Source organism: Herpailurus yagouaroundi, unplaced genomic scaffold (genome assembly GCF_014898765.1).
Source record: "Herpailurus yagouaroundi ecotype Mexico unplaced genomic scaffold, PumYag 77, whole genome shotgun sequence".
Taxonomy (NCBI): Eukaryota; Metazoa; Chordata; class Mammalia; order Carnivora; family Felidae; genus Herpailurus; species Herpailurus yagouaroundi.
Window position 1 is genome coordinate 37,107,539 of NW_024412388.1, and position 5,682 is coordinate 37,113,220.

A 5,682-nucleotide genomic window follows, 5' to 3' on the forward strand; every position below is an offset into this window, starting at 1 on the left:
TCTGTCCTCCCTTGGCCACGTCCCCTCCCTGCCTTGGTTCAAAGACCCACCAGGAAGTTGTCGTACCTTCTCTGGCCCTTCCCTTCGCTCCTCCCAGTCTAACTTCAAGGCGTCACCGTGCAGCTCCCTGGGGTGGGGGAGGGGCAAGGACCTGCTGGGCCTCCTCTAAGCTCCCTGGGTCTCTAAAACCCCAGCACCATTAAAAGAAAGCCCCTAAATGTTATTTACACTTCGGAGTCTTAAAAACCATTAACAAAAGCCACTTAATTCAATTATCTTCCCGGCTGGCTCAGTTCTCAGCGCTGAGCAAGGGCCTCCCCTTGCCGCCTCTTCCCTCTCCCCGCCCCCCCCCCCCACTGTCATTGTGTCGGGCTAATGAGGTAAACTGAAGCGAGCCCTGTCCCCCCTGACAGGTTTATGAGAATTTAATAAAGCGTGGCCGGGACCAAATGAGTTGCCTCAGCCTCCGAGAGCTCATTGTCTTTGGCGTCAGCGTTTTTTGACTAGAGCTGTCCCCTCCCCCGCCCGGGCTCCTGCCTGGCTTGGTCCCCATTCCTGCCCTCGGTCCCTCCCAAGGTGAGCTGGCCAGTGAGCCTGGTAGAGGCCAGCTTGGCCCTGCAGGGCAAGACACCCAGGCTGTACCCTGAGCAGGGCAGAAACTGAATTGGCCCGTGTGCCTTGGGGACAGGTGTGTGGTCTTCCCAGCCCTCATACACACCAGACCCCAGGAGTGTACGGGGACCTCTGGGACTTCTACTACCCAGCCCACACCGCCCTCACGCTCACGGGCCCCTGCCAACCTGAGGCTGAGGCCTGGCTGGTGCCACCTTGAGCATGATTCACTCTTTCTTGCCTATTTGGAGTGACCAGCCAGAGTGAGGAGGGAAGGGGCATCCAGAGCACAGGGGACACAAGTCCTCAGTCATGGCCTGGTCCGTGGAAGGACACTTTCACGTGGAAGGTCACCTTCTCCTCACATTTTCCCTGAAAGGTAACAAGGGGTAGACAATGAGAGGGACTCGCTCAAGGTTCCTAGGGAGTCAGAAGTGCAGATGGAAGAAATTCAGCCTGCAGGCCCCTCAGACATCCAGGCAGGGAGGAAGGCCCCCCACCTGGAGCTCCAAGGGTATTTGGAGAAGGCCTGGCCGGCCTTCCTCCCTCATGTCCTAGACAGCCTTTCTGTCTGGCCTCTCAGGGGTCTAATGTCCAGGAGTTTCTGGACCATTCAGAGATCCAGAATTCCTTTTCTTTCCCTCAAAAGTATTTCCAGGAGTTATTTCCTTCTGGGACTGAAGCCTGACTCGGTCTGTGACCATGATGAAAATTCAGTCTTTGTCCAGGGTTAGTGTTCAATGTATGGATCAGGGTCAGAGTTCAGGTTGGGACCACAATAAGGGCTTAATGTAGACCCATGATCAAGACTCAGTCTGTGCCCAGGTCAGGGTTTAATTTTTGATAAAGATCAGGGTTTAGTTTATGGACTGAGTTAGAACTCAGTGTAAGATCAGGATCAGGATTCAGTGTAGGGACCAGGCAGTGTCAAGCCTCAGATTATGACCAGGATCATGTTTAGGCCAGGACTCAGTATGGACTGGGGTGAGGTCTCAGTCTAAGATCAAGCTAACCAGACTGGGGTCTTACCTGTGACCTTGATAGAGGCTGTCCAGGATCAGGCCTCCCTCTGTAATAAGGTCAGGTTTCGGCGTTGGAGGTGTCAGTAAACTTGGGTGACCCCACCCCCAGTCCTTGTATGCCCGGCTCCTTGCTCCCCCTCCTCCTCAGGGGTTTGCCCTCAGAAGGGGAAAAGGCCAAGTTAATACAGTCTGGCTGGGCTGAGAAGTCTCTATCCCCTGTCATGTGCCTAGAGTGCCCTCTGGTGGCACTCCCTAGCAGTGCCTATTTCCTCAGGCTTCCCCAGTCCATCTGGCCATCTCCTACTTCGGGGAGCCTACCCCTCAGGCACTTCCATCCACACCCATCTAGCCAGCTCTACGTTCCTGCGTCACCCCACCTTCCACAAAGAGGTGGAAAACAGGAACTGGCCATGGCAAGTCCCACACACGTAAGGGGCTTTTCTCCCTTCCTGCCCAGAGCAGGCATCTTAATAATTCCCTATTACTGGGGACCTGGGGTCTTTGCCGCGTGATAAGATCCACACCTTTTAGTCATCCAACAAATATGTATTGTGTACTTACTTACCTTGTGCCAGGTGAACACCTGAGTGCAGAGCAGTGAACAAGCCGGAAGTGCTAACTTCTTGGAGCTCACATTCCACTCACTTCTCCCCAATCCCCAACTCCCCAAGTCCACAGACCGCCTCAGCAAGGCACTTGCATCAGAAGGTTGGGTGGGATTCAGAACTGGGCAATTCAATGTTCCTTCTCTCTCCTAGATTCAGAGGTTAGACTATTCAGAGGTTAGATTCTGAGTTCTCTGTCTTCATGTCTCAGATGCCTCATCTGGACTCGTGGCTTCCCGACCATCCATATGACAATGGCTTCTAAATCTGCATCCTCTCTTTCCCGAACTCAGGGCTGTGCCTCCAGCAATCACAGGACAGCTCCCCTGGGTTAACAGAATTTTCCTCTTACCACAGCCCTGACTCTTCCTCCACCCTATGCTGAGCTCTTAAATCAAAATTCTAGAAGTTCTTCCTGGAGTCCTTTCACTCCTCTTGAACTGCCCCAACAGAGAGACCTCCAAAATGGGTATAGAATCTGTCCACTTCCCAGCCACCACTCCAGTCCCAGCACCCCCAGCATATCTCACTGCAATAACCTCCCACTCCACCCCGTTTTCCCTCTAGCCCCTCGACACTCTATTTTCCACACAGAAGGCAGAGCGATCTTTACCATCATAAATCAGACCACGTCACTTCCCTGCTTAAAACCCTCCACCTCACTGAGAGTAAAATCCCAACTCTGCATCCTGGTTTACTAAGCTGTACATGAGCTGAGCAAGATGCCCCCCCCACCCCCCCCCCCCCCCCTTCATCTAAAGCCCTTCTTTCTTGGTTGAACACAGAGGCGAAGTTCATTCTCACCTTAGGGCTTTTGCACTGGCCATTTCCTGAGCTTGAAATGTTCTTGCCCTAGACCTTTGCATGACTGACTCTTGTCAGTCAGAGCTCAGCTTAAATGTCACCTCTCAGAGGGGCGCCTGGGTGGCGCAGTCGGTTAAGCGTCCGACTTCAGCCAGGTCAGGATCTCGCGGTCCGTGAGTTCGAGCCCCGCGTCGGGCTCTGGGCTGATGGCTCAGAGCCTGGAGCCTGTTTCCGATTCTGTGTCTCCCTCTCTCTCTGACCCTCCCCCGTTCGTGCTCTGTCTCTCTCTGTCCCAAAAATAAATAAACGTTGAAAAAAAAATTAAAAAAAAAATGTCACCTCTCAGAGAAGACCTCCCCAGCCACCCGACAAGTCCCTCTGTCACATCTTCTTATGGTGATTTTCTGCACGGCACTTCCGCTAGCTAACATTTTTTGTCTTGTTTACTTAATTCTTTATTGTCTGTCTCCCCCAAGTAGATGTAAGCCCCCCTCCAGAGCTTGTTCACTGCTATATTCCCAGTGCTGGACACATAGTAGGGTTCAGGAATTGTTTATTTTTTTAAGTTTATTTATTTATTTTGAGAGAGACAGAGAAAGCACGAGTGGGGGAGGGCAGAGAGAGAGGGAGAGTGGGGGGGAATCTCAAGCAGGCTTCCACACTGTCAGCGAAGAGCCTGACGTGGGGCTCGAGCCCACGAACTGTGAGATCATGACCTGAGCCGAAACCAAGAGTTAACCACCACTTAACTGACTGAGCCACCCAGATGCCCCTCAGGAATTGTTTAATTTTTTTTTTTTTCAACGTTTATTTATTTTTGGGACAGAGAGAGACAGAGCATGAACGGGGAAGGGGCAGAGAGAGAGGGAGACACAGAATCGGAAACAGGCTCCAGGCTCTGAGCCATCAGCCCAGAGCCTGACGCGGGGCTCGAACCCACGGACCGCGAGATCGTGACCTGGCTGAAGTCGGACGCTTAACCGACTGCGCCACCCAGGCGCCCCCCCTCAGGAATTGTTTAAATCATTAGTAAAAAATGGACCTAAGTGGCTGCCCTCATTTATTCTGGTGGGAACAGAGGGAGGAGATCCGAGTTCCCAGCACCTTAGTAGGCTCCCTTGTCCCAGGCTATTGGGAGTTCCCTCCGGGAAGTGGGGCTCACCCTGGCAACCCCTGAGCTCCACAGGCCCCAGGAAGCACCCCTCCTTTCAGAAGGACCAGCTGTGCCTCCTACACTTGCAGCCCCTGGACTTCTGAGGACAGCCCCTCCTGCCTCCATTCTCAGAGTCTCAGGGGAGGAGTGGGAGGGTCTGGCCCTCATCTCAGCGCCCCTGTGCGGTGTCCCTGCAAGCCAGTCCTGGCCTGAATTCCTCGAGGTCAGGGAGCCCGCTGCTCCTGTGCTGTCAGAGTTGTGTCTTCACTGTCCACAGACTGGCCCGCTGAGCCTGCCTGAGAGGAGCCTGCAGACGGTGGGGACAGAGCCATCATCCAGCCTCTGTGTCAGAGAGTGAGGTGTTCCTGGGCCTTGCTGGCTCCTCAGTGGTCTACTGCCCTAGAAGGGCCTGAAGGAGTGTGAGGGGAGGAGCCCCCACCCACAGTAGGAGGCCCAGGAAAGATACAGGGAGTGGGGGAGTGGTTTCTAGGGCTGGCTGTTTGGGAAGTGGGCCCTGGGGTACGGGGAATATCTCCTAATGTACCTGTGGAGAGGGAGGGGACACAGAAGGGACAAAGGATGCCCTTTGGCTAGGGGAGGCAATGGAAGGGAGACTTCAGCGAGCCAATGTTTCCCCCTGGTGCCCACCCTCCCCAATTCAATTCACTCACACCATGCATTTGTGGCACTGAGCCCTTATCACATGCTCACTCTTCCTCCCACCCTCCCAGACAGGACCTGGAAGTCTTTGGCAGGGAGAAGAGGAAGGTCTGGTGGTGTAATTCCAGGCCTCTGCCAGCAGGTGGGAGAGAGATTGGGGCTGGGCCTACCATTCCAGGCTAGAATCTGGGGGGCCTCGTCCTAAAGCAGGTGGTCCAGACCACACCCCAAGGCGGCATCAGCGGTGGCCCCTCTCACCTCCTGCTCTACCAAGGCAGCAGCAGGTGGCGTCTGAGGCTGCAGACCAGTGATCCAGAAGTGAAACCTGGGAAGGCGGTCTTCCTTGCATGTGCATGCTCAAGCGTGTCCACACACACACACACACACACACACACAGAGTGGGGGGTGGGGAAGTGTTCTGAGAAGAGGTCATCAGCTCCAGGGGCTGGATGCTTCAAAGGTTAGGGCCCATCGATCCATGTGAATTAATAGAAATGACCTGCTTGCACCTACGCAGACAGATTCACTTTTCTCCAGGTCAGTGGTGGGGGAGACAGCAGGAGAGGCAGAGGCAGAAAGGGAGTCAGGGGAAGGGAAGAGTCAGAGGGGGAAGAGGCAGAGAGGGGGTCAGCCCTTCCCAGAGCTGGGGGGAAATCCCAGACCAGGGAAGAAGAGCAGTAGAGTCCACCCTGGGAAGAAAAAGGGAGGCTGCTGAAGCCCAAGGTCGACAGGCAGGAAGTTACAGCCAGCAAGGGGTGTGCCACCATCTCTGGGCACAGCTTTCCTGTGTCTCTGCAGCGAGGAGGGGCTGGCCCAGGGTTGCGGG